The following is a 17399-nucleotide window of genomic DNA, read 5'->3' on the forward strand; positions in this document are numbered from 1 at the left end:
AGACATTGATGTGTATGCAGTGTGCAAAAAAAGTAGAGTAGAAGGTTTAATAAAGTCCCTGAAGACTTTGTTACTATATCTCACATGGAAAAAAAATAAATGCATAATCCCTACTCATACTGCTTTTAAAAGAGCTAAGTGTATTTATCTTCTAGTCTTACCATATCATCCATGGCTGACAGATGGGTGGAATGGGTCTGTGATGGGAAATATTCTCTCTATCAGCATGGAGTCGATAACCTGAAAATGTGAGAACAGCTACTTTATGGGGACAATCCTAAGCACCTCTTCTCTGACTTTTGGAAGGCAGATAATCTCTTCCTTGCAATGCAAAGATTTAAAAAGAACTGAAAAAAGGTTCTGGTCTCCACAGTAGTAAACTGCTAAAAGCACTGTAACACCACCATGGATGGTATGCTCTGCCATTCAGAGGAATAGGTGTAACCAGTAAAAAGAGCAAAGCCAGTTTTGCAAAGCTCCGTAAATTAACAAATTAGAACCAAAATAGAGGCAGAGATAGCAAGTTTTCTGGGACAGTCTTTCATAGTCTATTCAACTTAGTGACTTATATGCATGGATTGTGTCACTGCAGTAGGGCCTGATGGTCATGGGCAGAGCTGAAATGGAGCTCATGGACCATGGGAAGGTTTGGAGGAATTCCCAGAGGAGGCTGGGCCTCCCTTAGCATCCTCACAGAAATAACACAGTCAATGAATTGGAGTAACTCTGCATCAAATATCCCATTCAAAATTTTGTTAGATAACAAATACATGTTGTCTGTGTTTGTATCAAATATATAACATGTAGAATCATAGAATCGTAGAATCATAAAACCATTAAGGTTGGAGAAGACATCGAAGATCATCCAGTCTCACCATTCACCTACCATCAATATTTCCCAAAAAATCACATCTCTTTGTACATCTCATTTTCTTAAATACCTCCAGGGACAGTGACTCAACCATCTCCCTGGGCAGCCCATTCCATTGGCTGACCACTTTTTGGAAAAGAAGTTTTTCTTAATATCCAATCTGAATCTGCCCTGGAGCAACCTGAAACCATTCCCTCTTGTTCTACTGGTAACTAGTAGTTACATAGGAGAAGAGGCTGATCCCCCTCATCAACACAACCTCCTTCCAGGTCTGAGATCTCCTCTGAGCATCCTCTTAACCATAGCGAACCATCCCTGTTCATTCAGCTGCTCTCCATAAAACCTGTGTTCCAGACCCTTCACAGCTTTGTTGCTCTTCCCTGGACATACTCCAGGGGCTCGGTATCTTTCTTGTAGTGAGGAGTTCAGAACTGAACACAGTATCAAGGTATGCCTCACCAGACCTGAGTATAGGGGGACAACCACTTCCCTGCTTCTTCTGGCTACACCATTTTTGATAAAAGCCAGGATGCCATTGGCATTCTTGGCCACTTGGGCACACTGCTAGCTTATGTTCAGCCAAGAAACATCACATACTACAAGAAAAAAAATTGCCATACATTGTCTCTAGGGTGGAAAATGGACATGTAGCGGTGTTTTCTACAGGACAAGACAAAGCACACTCAAGAATGCTGACAGCAAAAATACTCATAGTGGCAAACTTACAGAAAGCATGCCTCTGATTACTTGAGAACAGAGAGGACCTTGTCTTAATTTGCTTTGCTCCTTTTGTTTGAAAGACAGTGGTGATTGTCATAGAAATGCAGAAGCGCTGAGTAGTAAAAAAAAAAAAAAAAGAAATATTTTTCTGTAAATTTAAAATTTAAATAAAAATAAATAAATGAAAAATTAAAATGAAAAAGTAAAATGAATCATCAAGGCCTAACAAATTTTCACCAGAGCTTTTCTGCAAGACACTAAAATTCCCCTTGCAAACCCAACCTACTTCAGTAAAGCTGAAGGTGTAACGCATTCACATAATCAAATTAATACTCAGAATATAAAACAAAGTTTGTAATTCATACATAGAATAAAAAGGACCAAAGAGAACTTAATTTGTGGATAGAAGATTCCTGTGCTGCCATAGAAACCCTGAGGCAAAATTATGAAGTTTTGCCACAAAGTCCATATCAGAAACATATCTAGAATCTAAGAGCTCTGATTTCACAAGTGCCTTTAGACTTTTCTTGTCAACCTCTGTAACAGGAATGAACCGTCAGGAGAAACTAAATAAAAACAAACCTATTACGTTAAGTGCCGATTTCCCAGTTATTTTTGGGTTACAGACAGACACAGAAGAAATTCTCTGGTCCCATCCTCTGTAGAAAGCATAAGGCAGGAAAAAAAATTGCCAGCACAACTCTTAAAATTATGGACACACTTAGTGGCTTCTAGATGACCGTTTTCAAGTACTACAACCTGCAAAATGTTCATGTGCCCACGTTTGCTTCTGAATTTAAGGTTGTCAGAATTCAGTGGCATCAGCTGCCATTTCCAGTGGCACAATTTTTCATTCATGATTTCAAAATAATTAAGCTTGCTTGCCATTTCATGATAACCTTCTACTTCATTTTTTTAGGCATTCATACTGGCGTTAAAAGGATAAATGAGTGAAGGCAGGACAAGCAGAGAATATCCCTGCCCTAACAGAGTGGATAGAAAGTGATGAAGCAAGAGTAAGGGGAAATACAAATAACAGCCCAAGTCCTACAGTAATGTATCATGCAATATGCATATATCTACATACGTTATACAGCTACAAGTTCCTAGTCACTGGAAAACATTATGGAATATTCTTGATGGCTGCTGAATACTCTTTCAGAATGCACATGATTTAATCTGAAAGGTAGCTCAGCACCACACAGTTGTTTGTTAACTCTTCCCTTCCCAGTGAGATGGGGAGAGAATCAGGGGGGAAAAAAGAGAACTTGTGGGCTCAGATAAAACTATTTACTAAGCTAGGGAAAAGGAAAGGGTTAACAGTTATGACTATATGTATGTATATGAATGTATGCAACAAAGGATGCGCAAGAAATTTTTCACCACCTTCCAGCCAATGCCCAGCAAGGCCCCCAAGTAGCAACTGAGATAAAGGGACGATAATATAATGTAAACAAACAGTTTAGAAGATTTTGAATGCATGTGCCCATATGTTCCGGATGCACAAACTGTTACGGAAGGGACCATAATTCACAGCATAAATGCTAGTCCTGTTAACCTCAATTTAACGTCAGAAGAAAAACTGCTATATGTGTCACAAGTCATAGTGTTATGTAAATGATCCACAAATAGCAGAAAAACAAGACACAGAAATAAGCCAGGTGATTTATTATACAGGGAATCTGGGGACAGAAGCCCATATATACAAGTACACTTGATACACGTGGTCAAACCAGCACTGAAACATACACTACTGTTAGTAAAACACCATTCTCAAAGTCACTCACATCTTCTAAGCAAAAAGATCTTCAATATATCAAATATAGTAATGTTTCTGTCAATAATCCATTTTCACTGTGCAGCAACTACTGTGAAACATCACACTTCTCACTAATGGACTCAGAACAGCAAACACAGCTGTTCAGGAACACGGGCTCTCTTCTCAGAGCTGTGTGTTCTGCACAGTGTTTGTAGAAGCACTTCAATGATTTGGGAGTGCTAGTCTCCCTCAAAGCCAGCATACAGACAAAAGAATTTAATCCACAATCGCAGATGCAGGATTCCTTTTCTAAATGGATTGGTGATGAGAGCAGCTTGAATTACAGACATCAGAAAGAGTTATTTCGTTCCGCTAGTTGAGAGGAAAGAACATTTTCCAGTTACCCAATAAAAATAGACTTGCTAAAGTCATTAGGATAAAATAGGTCTTGCCTTTAGGAAACTAGACTGACTGCAGGGATGTGCATTTGGCCTGCTTCATAGAGGTAGATATTTTCCTGCAATTACCTAGAAAGGGAAAAGAAATGGAGGCTTTGATGAACTAAATAGAACCACAAATATTGTGCACTGATTAATTGAATGCAGATTTATGTGTGCATAAAAAAATCTTTACTATACAATTGTTTTCCTTTTAGTTTCAATTTTTCTGTTGATTGACGTTACTTACTACAGGGTAACTGGTGTTGAATTTAACAGGTTTGCCAAAAGAATTTTCCTTGAAAAGCTAAACAAAAGCCTTCAACAGGCAGAGAGGAGATTAAACTTGGAAAAAAATAAGAAACACATTGCTGCTATCAATGACAAGCAGAGGTTTTGCAGTGATATGGCTTATCTGATACGATGGAGGTTTAATAGGCTGCCATCTTTATATTGCCTAAAGCTATAAGTCAAAGCAAGAAAAATGATGACTTAAAAAAAGAAAAATGTTCTCTGTTGTCTCAAGAACTTTGAACAGTTTACACAATTTTTTTTTGTGTGCATATTGGTTTTTGTTTCTGTTTTAATCTGTAAGTACAGTAACTTAAGAGAGTTTTTTTCCTAAATACTAACCTGTGTTGTGATAGTCTCCACCATGTGTTAGAAGCTATATAGTAATAGTAGTGACCTGCATCAAGATATGAGGTTCTACAGGCTGTCAGAGGTAACTCTAAATACACTTGAAATGCCGTGAGGAAATCATGTAGAAGGTGGTTGGGTTACTTTCATTCAAAAATGAAAAGAAACTTGTTTAAGGGGAAAAAAAAAATTGGTCTACTGATGAGTTTATTTGTCTTGAAGAGAATATTATGAAACAGTGCAACTGCTTGAGTCTCCCATTTCGTTATATCCCTGAAGTGAGAGATCCTGACTTGATAGGGTGGTTGTCAGTGGAACTAACTCTAGCTGGATGTCAGTAACTAGTGGTCAAGTACAGGGGTCAATACTGCTTTCAATCCTGTTCAGCGTCTTTAATACTGATGAGAATTATGGGGCAGAATATTCTCTTCAGCAACTTGGCTGATGACAGAAGAATTGGGAGGAGTGACAGATAAACCATAAAGATGTTCTCCCATCTCCCAGACATGGGCTGACAGGAAAGGTGAACCTTTCATGAGGAAGGAATGACCCCATGCACAAGTACATACCAGATGTCAAGCAGCTAGAAAGCAGCCTGGAAGGAAAGAACCTGGGGGGTCCTAGTAAACACCATGTTAACTTGAGCCATTCACATATGCTTATGGAAAAATAAGCTAAGGATATCCTGGGATGCATGAGGAGGAATATTGGCAGCAGGTCACAGAAAGTGATCCTTCCCCTCTGTTCAGCACTAGTGAGGCCACATCCAGAGTACTGGGTCTTGTTCTGAGCTCCCCAGTGTAAGAAAGATCAGGGCATAATGGAGTTAATTCAACAAAGGGCCACAAAAATGAGTAAGAGCCTACAATATCTCTCTCATGAAGAAAGGTCGAGAGGGCTGTCACTATTTAGAGCAGAAAAAGAATGCTTTTGGATATCTGATGGGTGACTATGTATGCCTGAACAGAGCGTGCTAAGAAGACAGAACCAAACTCTTTTTAGAGCTGCCCAGTGTCAGTACAAGTGGCAATGTGTGCTAACTGGAACACAGGAGGTTCCCTATGACCATCAGGAAGAAGTTCTGTGCTGTTGTCAGAGCACCACATAAGGTTGCCTGAAAAGGCTGTGGAGTCTCCTCCTTGATGGTATTCAAAAGCCACCTGGACATGGGTCTGGGCATCCTGACACCAGAAAGAGGAGGCATGAGAAGTTACAACTTCTCTTACAACTGACTGAGGCATCAGCAAACTACAAAAAGCATGTGCATCTTGTCATGAGATTTGTAATCACTGGCAACTTTACAAGTGGAAACTGGTGCATTCACATGATTCTTAAAGATCATCCCATATTACTGAGAACTTAATAGGTTTTGAAAGATATATTTCTGTGTTGTAATAGCTATATCAAGTAATTCACACTAGATAGTAGTTTCTATACAAGATGCCATTTCTCCTAGACATTTTGACAGTGAGTCATACACACCTGACTGTGAAATAATCAATACAATCCCAGTGCTTTCTTCTCTCCACTGAGAAGTTCATATCCTAGACAAAGAAGAAAACTGATGCAGAGAAACATTGATACAAAAGAATCAAAGTAGCTGTTAGATAAAAGAGCAATGAAAATCAGGTGCAGATATTTCTCTAATCTTTTCTCATTTCAAGAGAAAATACAAATTCTTTAGCAGAAGACATGTAAGGCTTTATTTTAATAGCCCACAGTGACGAGATCAACAAAGCGTGTCAGTACAGCTAATTGATATGTATTTATATGCATATCTGCATAGACCCGAAATTGCATGATCTGATGCTTGTGTATTTGCTTAAATTAACTAATTTCCTTAATGTTGCCAGAATAGTGTAAGGTGGCAAAAATTAATACTAAATCCTCTCCTACAGATGGAAAATACGTTCAGAGACATCCATACAATTAAAAAGAACGATACACATTCCACGCATTCTGGTAAATAAGTTTCTTAGAACATGTTAACTAGAATTCTGACTATTATCACAGAGAACAAGAAATGAAGAGAAATTAAAAAATCACATATAAAGAATTTACACCGCACTCGCTCTGCCTTGCAGTTCTACACTAAAACTTCAGCACTGTAGTGCAGTTGTTGCCGTATATCTTTTATATCCAATGATACATAAAGCCACCACATTTAGGAGCGATGTGTAGCTTCGGGACTTTATTCTCTGCTCTGTGAAATCAGGAATACCTCAGCTGAGCGAAACATCAATCACATCAAACCTGAATCCAATTTTTTCTTGCAACCTTGGAGTTATGCTCTGGGCTCCCCTAAAGTGAGCATAAAAATGCAAGCTCAGATTTCTGGAAGCACATCGGGAACATTATTTAGGTTACATAGCAAACAAATTACATTGAAGAAAAGACATACAAGATCCTGGAAGTTTAATGGCTGTAGAGTTCAGTCATTGGCAGAATTGATCATACTGGGGAAAAAAAAAAAAAAAAGAGAGAGAAAAAAAAAGAAAGTAAAAAGAACACCACAGTATTTCATGTATTTCATGCAGCATGTATGGAAAAGGAAGGGAGTTAAGCTGAACATAGGAATTTCTGCAGAAATGTGCAAAAGGACTTCTTTACCATGAGAGCATTGGCACAGGTTGCCCAGAGAGGTTATGGAATCTCCTTCTATGGAAATATTCAAGTCCTATTTGGATGCTTACTTGTGCAATTTGTTGGAGGGAACCTGCTTTAGCAGTCGGGTTGGAGTCAGTGGTCTCTGGAGGTTTCTTCAATTTCAACTGCTCCATGATTCTGTGATGGTGGGAACAACCAACTGCAACCTCTCAGAGCAAGAAAGTTTGTTATTATTATAGCCAGTGATAATAGGCTGCTATGGACATCCAGAATAGAAACAATCACAACATTAGAGAGAACTTACATTGCAGCATTATAGTGATATTACCCTAAAATTACTATGTTACAAAATCTGTGACAATAACAAAAGGGTTTGATGAACTGTTTGATCACAGGAAATGCTTTATTTGCATTATGGTGGTCTGGGGGCTTTTCTAAAAAAAAAAAAAAATGTTTATCTTTTAGAAGTGATCTGGGTTCTCTGTTAAAGTACTAGAACTGTCTCAAGAAAAACGCATTCTTTTCAGAGCCAACTAGTTCTTGCAAGCATATGCAAAGCTTTTATGTTCCTAAATGCTTTGTTTAATGTTATCTTACCCTGTTCTGGTGAGAAGATAACATGATAGTGCAAAATAGCCATGAATATCTGCACTCCGAGTTCTAGATGTGCTTGTTTACCAGGTTCATATCTAAGTTCTGTAAGAGGTGGTATCTAGCTCTTCATCATACTTTTCTCCCAACTAGTTATGAACCAGGACACATAGGTTAAAAAGATGAGAATTTGAACTGTTTATTATTTGGGAAAGTATCTACACAAGACGTTCAGTTTGTTTCATGTTTAAAGTACTGAAGGTATTGGGTGAGAATGTTATTCACATCTTCTCTGTGCTAAGAGCACTGTGTGGCTCAGACTACAAACAGCATTCAGAAGGATCCAAAGCCCTCTCTGCTTTCTACAGAGCTTGGCACTCTGAGGAATACACTTTTCAAAATTTCTGTTGTGCAGTTGTTCTAATTTGCCACACCATTTTCCTGCTAGAATCCTATTGTTTTCAACATATTTTAGAGACAAACATTACATAATATGATCACAGTGTAGTCTAATTGCACTAACAAAGCAAGGGGAATATTACAATAATGTAATTCTTCAATCTAGACTGGACGACCACAGCAGATTTTTAGTGAGTTGCCTAGGAAGAAGGGATGCTTCCTTCTTCAATGCTGTACTGATACAAAGCAGTTCCAAAATAGAATAAAGATAAAAAAATAAATAATTTTTAAGATAAAGAATGCCTCGACCACACGATCAATCAGTGAGCAGGTTTGACTGCTCTTCAGCACCTAGCACTGCAAGCACTGTAAGCATTCTGAGAACTTGCAGTGCCAGCACACAATAGTGGGTAATAAAACTGGGAGAGAAATCTGTGCTGCTCTAATTCCACACAACCCACACCTCTGCTGTACAGCTCCCTGCACTGCTACAAACAACTTGCAATCTCTATGTATGATCTCAGATTGGCCCCAGAAAGCAAATACAGAATTTGGGTTTCCTCTCCATTAATCCCAGCCAATGTGGAAATGCTTTGCTCTTCTGTTTCTTTGTCGGAAAGGCCCAAATACAAACAGCCTAAACAAAATGCCAGCTGCACTGAGGAAATAACAAAGCAGTAGTTCTTGCATAAGGTGATATACCTTGTTCCCAGAGTTCTTTATAACTTCAAAATAGCTACTGCTTGATAACACTTCAATCAAAGGAGTCCACTCCAATGCTAACATCTTTCCTGAAGTGAGGAGGGATATCATCTGCGTTACTTAGTGTTCTTTAGGGAGACGTACAACTGTGTGAAACTTTATCATAGTAACATGGTAATGCTTTGTGATACTACAAAGGTTATTAACTAGGAACTCATGAGATATCTCTACTCCTGTCAGCAAGCAGCTACCCGATTTAGAAGTCATTTTCCAGTTGGTGCCATGGTTCCATGCATTTTCACTGTGCTTTTCATTGGCCTAGTTCTTTCGTTCTTGTCTTGATTAAATTGCAGAAGACAGGGGGTACCCGGAGGAACTTTATGCTTGTTTCAAGGAAAGGTTTTCAGCTAAGTTACTTGCTGTTACTCCGGCAGCTCAGCTAACTGTGTTTTAACATCTAATATTTGACTTTTGACTGTTCAACAAAGATTTTCTACAATTTTTAGGTAAATTTCCACTTCAGTCAATGAGACCTAATTTGAACTTCTGAATTGGGTCATTAATACAATTCCACAACTGTGGGGGAAAAAAAAAAAACAACAAAAAAAGGAAAGAAAAAAAAAAAGATGCATTTCTTCCAGCACAAAACCAAACTTTAAAAGTGCTGCTCACACAGGTATTTTGGCAAAGCATGGAACACTTTGCTTTTGTTTTTGTGTATGCTTCATGATGATTATATGCCAGGTGCATATTGTTCTAAATTGTAATTGTTGGATTGTGGAGATTTGTTCATGCTTTCCAATTATGATGAGCAGAAAAGAGAATAATTCTATCTACAAAGCACTCATGGCACTTAAACTCTTCAGGCAAGAACACTGTAATAACTGGCATTTTCTTTTTCTGTAGATTGTTACATTAACAATGCCCTCCAGTTATTTTGTGCTGCATTGAGACCACCCCCCTGTTACTAATTCAGAGCCAGCATATCATTGTCATTTGCATAAAGTTTGCCTGCCTCTGGCAAGAAGACAGGAGAAATGCTTTTTCTGAAATCATCAAACAAGTGCTTTTCCAAAAATAAATTGAGGATCGCAGCCATTTTTTAGCGTCTTAAATAAATGAAGCTTTCAGCCAATGTATCAAATTAGTATACATAGGGAAAACCCTCAAAGACAGCAGACTGTATTATGCATAGAGTACTTGTTAAAGTGTTGTTAAAGGGCATTTGAATTGGCATGTTAAACTAAATTAAAAAGCACCAGCATCCAGACGCAAGTCTAATTCTTGTAGAGATACTTCTAGGGACTGATGTAAGAAGTAAGCCTCTAAAATAAACTTGCTGATCACGATATTCCCTTTTATTCAATCTCCATTTCCTGCTGCATGTTAAATACGCATTCTTGCTATTTCAATCTCTGATTCCAGACCTTCTAGTTTTCAGAGAGAGAGAAAAAAAAAGCTGAAGTTACATAAAAACAGTGCTTCGGTGTACAAATTATAACAGAGCAGTTTTGGAGAAGAAATGTTTAACCGTGCTTTCCCCTTCACCTTCTTTCTTGCACACATTTAAAGCTCTTAAAAAAAGAATTACATTTTTCTCCATTTCTTGCCCTGTTTGCCTTTCACACAGTAATGATCATAATAATAAAAGTAACGTAGTAAAAGCTCTTACATGTTCTGCACTAAAACCAACATTGCAGGGCCTCCGCCTTATGGACCATATTCATAGTCCAGAGCCTAACTGAACAACTCACATATCTCTGGACTTAGACCAAAATAATTGAGATGGGAATCAGACACTGTTGTTTAACTAAAGACCCAATTATGTCAATCAAATATATCTTCAGGAAGTCAGAAAGCTGCATAGAACTTGATCATCCTGCTAATAATAATATACAATTAGTTAATAAGCCCCTACAGAGGGGAAGTCATTTTAAAAAATTGTAATGGTAGATGCATTGCATTTTAAAGACTAATATCATTTACAACAGTGCACCTAACAAAGGTTGTTTGAATTGTCATTGCTCTGCCATTTTACTCTGCAGCAATCTTAGTAACTCATTTAGGAGCTGCAAAGAGACAAGTTCAGAAAACACAAGCCCATTATGGCCACAAAGTCATTTGTTAACATGGATATTTTATGAGAATTTTATGAAGCCATGACAGATGGTGAAAGTTTTACTTGGGCTAGGAAGAATTTATGTTTCAAATAATTACTCGATTTCATCAAATACATTTTCCACGCATGAAGAGATTGCAGACCATCTTAGCCTCCTGCCTTCCAAATGCTCTGTGACATGGAATGTTTTGTCAGAAAGTTTCAAAGCCAGCTGAGTAGAATCAGATTATGCAGAAAATGATGTATGGAATCTTAATCTACAAGAAAATCTGGATGACTTTGCAAAACGTCATAAAATAAAAGACGGAATAAAACCGCGGAAATCAGGATTTGTAATTTATTATGAAGGAAATCTATTTTTCTCTTGTAAAAAGGAGAATAATCCGTTGTCAGAAAACATTTTCAATCTTTGGATGTAGTACTCCATCCCTAATAATAAAGACATTAACAAAACATGATCTAGCTCAATTAATGTAGCAGTTATTCAGCAGCTATGTTGCAAGAATATGGCTGTGTGCATTCATGAGCTTTGTTCAATAGAAATTCTCTTGTCTGATGAATCCTCTTAAAATATTTGAGCTTTTTCTTTCCTATGATGCTGCATTTGTTTCAAAAACTTTTCTCACACTTTCCCAGGCTCTTCTACTTTCTAGGACTGGTGAAACAGAGATTAAAACTGGCAAACTTCTAAGTGCCAAAACAGTCCAGTGTCACTTCCCAAATTGGTATCCTGTGTCTTCCTTTATGTATGTATGTCATACATCTTGCAGCTTCAAAGATACACAAAGAAGCAATCGTACTCTTTTGTGTGCGCGTGGGGGGGCTCCAACATCATATTTTAAAACTACATCTGGTGAGGAACCCTGGGTTCTCTAAACAGAAATGAATTAAAACCAGGTCACAATAACTGAAGAAAAAACATACATTGTAGGGCAGGGAGGAGGAAGTGGTGAAAAGGAAGAGATCTCTAACATGCTGGCAACAGCAAAGCCAACTCCTCTGATGCATCCACTGATAGCTACAGTAGTGTATTTTAGCACATGTTGGCATTAAGCCAGACAAAGGTCACTCCTACAGTGTGCTACCCACAGAAAAGTTTGTAATTGTGCAAAGAGGAGAATAACTTTTTATCCATGAATATCCCTGGAAGAAACTTCAGTGTGCATGTTTGCGCTAAAATGCAAAAGAATCAGTTCTTCCCCAAAACAAGATCTATATTTGCTATTTTGGCTTTCTTAAACTCAACATAGCAGGTCTATTTAAATATATACATTGACTTTGCAAACATTTGAAGTAAAACCAACCTCATTTCACTTGATTTTACTGCTTTTCTCAAGAGAAACTGCCATAGAGAAAAACCACTTTCCTTAAAATTTGTGTGTACGCAATTTAATGTTGTGGAGGAGAGACAGAACCAATTTGGAGCTGAAAGTAGATGCAGTACAGCCATGTAAATATTGGCTCTGCTTGGCTCAGTGCACACCAGGAGCATTCCTGAATTGCTGTATGCAAAGGGAGCACAGTAGCACTTGCTCAGAGCCAGCTCAGGTATCTGCTTTACACTGTATAGTGTAGGCTAGGAGTTCTATGTTATAGCATTTTGTTTAAAGCTCTTCTTCCTGATCGCTACTGTCACAACCTCTTTGTAAGAGAGTTCAGCAGGGTATCTTCTGCCTAATCTCTTTGTAACTGAATTCAGCAGGGCATCATATTTCTAATCCTTCTTCACAGGGTTGAAAAATCCATGGAATTATTTTCAGCTCAGCTTGGCTCAGTTCTGTCATTGCCCTGTGAGCCTATTGGTCCTCTCCAGCTTAAGATTCTGAATTTCAGTTGGCACATCCAGGGAAACACCACAAGCAATAAAATACTGCAGTGAACTTGACTCCTTTGTTTTCACCAAAACAAATCTGTGAGAGATGACAGGGAGAGAAAGAATCCTGAATCTCACTCTGGCAGCTTAAAATACATACACAGCTGTAATTTTCAAATATTTTAAATCACATTTATTTTAGTCCTTTAAATATGTTCTCGCTTTATTTTCTACTGATGTTAGAAATACCATCCAGCTTAAAATATGCCTTTTTTTTTTAAATTAAAAAAGTTGTGTTACAACTGCTCCAGGGTAGAGCAGCACATTTGTAGCCTAGATCAAACAAGCGGATGGTATTTGTGGAGACATGGATACATGTTTAGTACATGTTGGTACTTTAGGTTAATAAGCAGACTGATGTTAAAATTGTGTGAGAATAAAATCTATATTGAAATGTTAGCAAAGGAAGAAAAAAAAAAAAAAAACCAGCACTATTCTCTGGCCTAATCTTGCCAAAACATACCCACTGAACTTTCTAAAATGGAATATTCACATGAGTAAACTACTCACTCCTAAAAGTGAGTCTTCCATTCCATTGCTTGGACATCTCATGAAATTTGGTGTTCTGAGACTATGACTGTGGTTTCTGTTTTCCCTTGGTTGTTACTATCTCTCTGTGGCTCCAGCAAAGCTGGGAGAGAAAAATACACAATACGGAAAATGTGAGTCTAATGGTCACTATACACAGTGAGACTTATGAAAAGCATGGAAGTCAAGCCTGCACATTTTTGCAATGCCTAAGTTTCAAGTTGGCAAACTCCCTGTGAAGATGACTAAATATATGGCCAAGATTTTGAAACACTGCTGGAACTGTATTTAAATCACACATATTCATCAGTTCGGAAAGGACATCTCACACAGAGAACAAGTAGATGCGTATTTAAGATACTCCTCCAGTCTCCACGTGAAGCTCTCTTTCACATCTCTGAGTTTTATAGTGTTTATTTTGTCTATGCCTGCTTTTCTTTCTACCTCTGTGGATTTTCAAGTGTCTAATCAGAGATATAATCACACTGAAGCCTTTGCCTCCACATGGCACTAATAAAAAAAATCACTATTAAAAACTTAACTCCTTAAGATAAGATTAACTCATTGTTAATCTTATCCTAAACAAGATGTCCATTTAAAATTATTTTCCATCTAGTTCTTCTAGTTGCTTATGTGATTGAGCCTTTTACTTTGCATAGTTTTTACCAATGTATGTATTCTTATGCTCTGGATCACAGTTAAGTTCTCTTGCCTGATTCTATCTTCAACCAGACTTAGCCATACAAGCTCCAGTTCAGTTAGCAGATATGAACAAGAAACATCCTCAGGAGATACTGAAGTAGTGAATTGCTGAAGTCATGTTCTTCACTGGAGTTTTTCCTTGAATACTGTTATTTCTGTATGCTGCTCAACTATTTGAACTAAATCCCTTCTTCGTACTATCCTCAGCTCACACAGTTTATTTTTTTTTGCCTGATTTCTAATCCTGTTCTCTCTGTTCACTTTCTCATCTTCCTTCTTAAATTATCCCAGGAAAAATGTAACCTGAAAGGCTAATGGAAAAATCCCCCCTGTACTGCAAGACTGCCATGCCAGCTGCAACCACACCTTGGCCCATAAGCAGTACTACATGCTTCTCACCCTTTTTGTTTCCTGTTTGGAGTGCGAGATAATCACTAACAAGTCTACTGCATTACCTTCATGCAATATCTGGCACAGTGTGGCCCTGCTCTGAACTGTTCTAACAAGTCTTACAATAATTCATCCATTGGTATCTATTTGCAAAGCCCACAAGAACTAATAACCTTATAGATAGAACACTGGTGAGAGAAGAGTGCTTTACTGTGCCCTTAGAACAAAGCAAGATGATGTCCCAGGAGTTCATTCATTTTTACCATTAATTCCAGATTTTGCTCTCCTTGAGGCTCCTTCAGCCTCAGCAGATAGTGACAGATAAAACACAGAAAGCACACTGTAATTCTGTTCTCTTCCATCTGTCAGCCCAAGATGCAACCTTTCCCTCGTGGGGTTTGATGTCACCAACCTTTCCCTGGCCTGGAGTTGACAATCTTTCTAAATTCTGTTGATGCAGAAGACGGCTGATTGCAGAATTTAATGGCATATTCTTCTAAACAAACCATCTGATTTGGTCATCATGGTATCAGTCAGCCCTTCAAAACACCACAGACTACCTTTTTGTACATTTTAGTGCAAAGATCTCCACATAGCAATAAAGAATAGGAGAAAACATGTTAGGAAATGCTTAGAAAAGGAAAGAGAGCAACCCTCAGATAAGCTAAAGATACTCCATTTGAGTCTGAATGTGGCATGTTGCTAAGGAGATGGGCAGGAAGTGAACTTAGAAGGATTATCTACCTTTAGAAGCAGGGTGACAGAAGTGGGTTGGCAGCTTCCCCACAGTTCAGACTGAGGACAACATCCAAAACACAGGATGCTGCTGTTTATCCCAATCCTCAATACAAAGCATCTGTGACACATTCTGAGAATCCTAAGAGAAACTTAAGATTTGTATCATTTTGCACATACAGAAGAAAAGATATAAGTGGAATACTTACACCAATCACATCAAGTGATGTAGCAATACCTTTCTCATACAAGCACATCATCATATTGAAACAAATCTATTGTGGTTGTATCATTGAATATTTGCAGGTTTAGGTGCACAGATTGCACTCACAGAAGCAGAGCTAATTCATGCATATTCCACACAAGATATCTGTTGCTTCTTCTTCAGGGAAGAAATTAATAACTGTATAATCAAAGAATATTAGGATGCTATAATCACAAAATAAACAAGAGAGTTTGGCAAAGCAGACTATGATAATAAAGAGAATAAATAGAAGGCTTACCCCTATCCTGAGCTCACTCACAAAACTCCAGCAGAGCAGATCTCTAGCAGAGATCCTCCCCCACTGGTAGCCAGCTCTTAAATAGGTCTAGGAGAGGTGCAGCTCAATTGCCTTCACCTGTGCTCCTGTGGCTGACTCAGTGCTCACCTCAGGTGGTCAATCAGAGGTTCAGGCTGTGACTCAGCAGTTCCCATACAATAACAAAAAGAAAGCAAACATCAACTATAACAAAAAGATGCTGAGTATTCCAAACTAATGATTTAATCTTCCATAAATACAATTCCTTTAAAATAAGGATGTTTAAAAACAGCAGTCTAGCAGCCCAAAGCATGCTAGCACCATGATTAATCCTTTGGGGAATTAGAAGTACTTGTCTACACTACTTACATTATAATCAGCCAATCTCGTTATGCCTTCCTTCTTAATAATTATAGATCTTATTAACAGAGATGAATTTGATAAAAAAAAAACGGCATTACAAATTGCACAGTGTTCAAAAGAGGGAATCACTTAGCTTCAGATGCCAGAGAGAATATTTCTTCAAACCCAAGAAACAATCACAAACACCTCTGTTATTGCTGATATCATTGAAATAAATGATTTAGTGAGAATGCCACTCATGCAGACCATAATGGAATCATGCATGTAGAGACAAACTAGATGGTTTTAAATCTACCGTGTATCAGAACTGAACTGTTAGCTCTATGAATTGACCACAGCTTGTGGCTGGGTTCCACTTTTGAAAAAGATCGTGCAAAGTCCTCATACACAGTTAAAGGGACAACAGGAACAGAGAAATCTCTTAACTAAGTTCCCAGTGACTACCTCCATGGTTACAGTATTAAAGAGTACTGTCTATGACATACATAGTGCTGATAGATATGATTATAAGCATTGCCACTGAGTATGTTTAGCCCTCAACAATAATTAGTAAGCCACATCTTTATCTCAATACACAACCTTTCTTGTTCATCTTCCTGTTCTTATCTTTGTTCCCTGTCCTGTCAAGGAGTAAGCATATGGCTGGGTAGGAGTTCGGCCCTTAATCATGGTCAACCCATCACAGAAATGAGTACTTAAACTTATTTAATCAAATAAATCACCAGGCATACATTAATTTAGTTCCATTCATTTATGCATGTCACCATATCATAAAATCGTGTTTGCTTTGGTGAAAGAAGTCTCTTTTAGCTACGTGTCTTAGTTTCAGCTGGGGTTGATTTTTCTTAAGTGTCTGATATGATGCTATCTATTTGTTTCTAGGAGAAAAACAGTGTTAATAACACTCCAATGCTTATAGTTCCCTGCTAAGCAGTGTACAGAGCCAAGGCCATTCTCAGCAGAGGGCCCAAGGAGCTGAGAGGGAACATACTAAGAATAGCTGACTTAAACTATCCAAAGGGATATTCCACACCATATGAAATCATAAGGAAGGCATTTTGAAGTGGATTGGGAGTTCATCTCTCTCTCTTCCACTGCTCCAGGTGCTAGCTGGGCATTGGCCAGGGGGTGGTGAGCAATTCCTTGTGTATCACTTAGAATAATAGAATCCTTAGTTGGAAGGGACCTTTAAAGGCCATCTAGTCCAGCTGCCCTACAATGAATAGGGACATGTACAGCTAGATCAGGTTGCCCAGGGCCTGATCCAGCCATGCCTTGAAAGTCTTGTGGGATGGGGCATCCACCATATCTCTGGGCAACCTATACCAGTGCCTCACCACCCTCACTGTTGAAGACTTTTTCCTTATACCTAACCAACATCCACTTACATTAAGATTTGAAGCATTTCCCCTTTTTCTGCAAACTACAGACCCTGCTAAAAGC

At 38.2% G+C, this 17399-nt stretch overlaps 2 long non-coding RNA genes across 2 annotated transcripts in view; both read right to left on the minus strand.

The window, feature by feature from the left end:
- LOC128087875 (uncharacterized) overlaps positions 1-15794 on the minus strand; it is a 65459-nt gene extending 49665 nt beyond the window's left edge. Inside the window, exon 1 of the long non-coding RNA XR_008210047.1 lies at positions 15693-15794. This is a non-coding gene — a long non-coding RNA (uncharacterized LOC128087875). The remainder of the gene's footprint in view (positions 1-15692) is intronic.
- Positions 3261-7038, minus strand: LOC128087879 (uncharacterized). Its single transcript, XR_008210051.1, has 3 exons — positions 6680-7038; positions 5909-5987; positions 3261-3877 (listed from the first exon to the last, which is right to left on the minus strand). It is a non-coding gene; the product is annotated as an uncharacterized LOC128087879 (long non-coding RNA).
- Positions 15795-17399: the final 1605 nt, after the last annotated feature.

The sequence above is a fragment of the Tympanuchus pallidicinctus genome, unplaced genomic scaffold (assembly GCF_026119805.1).
Source record: "Tympanuchus pallidicinctus isolate F22 unplaced genomic scaffold, pur_lepc_1.0 scaffold31, whole genome shotgun sequence".
Classification (NCBI taxonomy): domain Eukaryota; kingdom Metazoa; phylum Chordata; class Aves; order Galliformes; family Phasianidae; genus Tympanuchus; species Tympanuchus pallidicinctus.